At 27.3% G+C, this 999-nt stretch overlaps 1 protein-coding gene across 1 annotated transcript in view; it reads left to right on the forward strand.

Annotated features, from left to right (window-relative positions):
- Positions 1 to 999, forward strand: part of LOC106469156 (ras-like protein 3) — a 24959-nt gene that overhangs the window by 8923 nt on the left and 15037 nt on the right. The window lies entirely within an intron of this gene.

Genomic DNA, 999 nt, shown 5'->3' on the forward strand with positions numbered 1-999 from the left:
TGTTATTTTCAGTAATAAATCTCTATACGGGTTTGGTTAATTTCATTGATCTTGTAACCATGTTAAAAATATTAGGAAATAAATATATATTATGTCTTTTTCATTCTAGAATGACTACAAATTATAATACAAACACATAAATGTTTAGACTAAATAGCTTAAATCTCATAACATTATACATTTATATATATTTATTATTTTTATTATATTGACCTTTCAGCCATGCCTGACTAACAATAAAGAAGTTACAATAATGAGGTGCACATGCTCTCATGTTACCGTATCCAGTAATATAAAATAAAACTGACCTTTAGTATTTACAAAGTGACCTGTCTTGGCTGTGTTTTAGTAGACTAGTATTTTGTAAAATACAGTCACATTTCAATTATTATACATTATATATGTACATAGATTATTGCTATTTAGAAATAAGTTTTTAAACTTATTTTTCTTAAAACATAAAACAGTAAATAAAGAAGTAAAGCAAACAAATATCTCTTTTAATTATGACCTTTGTACTTGGTTGCTGCTTGATGTAGGTTGCTAAGCCTTTTAAAATTTTGCACATGGAGGATATGAAACAAAATAATTTTTTTTAGGTTTTATATATATATATCTATATATACAGTTGAATTACCAAAAAATCATAAATTACTACATCAATACCACAGGATTCCACTATAATTTATCAAGCTTATTAACTAAGCTGTATTTCAGTCTAAAAAAATACGAAATTTTGAGCAGACTAATGACACAACCTACCTCCTTGAAATCTTGGTTTGAAAGAAAGAAATGGCTGAGAAAGCCACTAGAGGAACATTCTGAGCTTCCGATAGGTTATTCATATCCTATATAGAAGTAAGTGTATATAAGGGACTGTTTTGAAATATGGAAAGAGGTGGGCAGGGTGCCACTGTATTTGATTCATTACATAAGCATTATCTTAACAAATTGAAAAGATAAGAGGCTCTTATTTTATATTCTAGCTTGTTAATATCA

Source organism: Limulus polyphemus, unplaced genomic scaffold (genome assembly GCF_000517525.1).
Source record: "Limulus polyphemus unplaced genomic scaffold, Limulus_polyphemus-2.1.2 Scaffold3327, whole genome shotgun sequence".
NCBI lineage: Eukaryota > Metazoa > Arthropoda > Merostomata > Xiphosura > Limulidae > Limulus > Limulus polyphemus.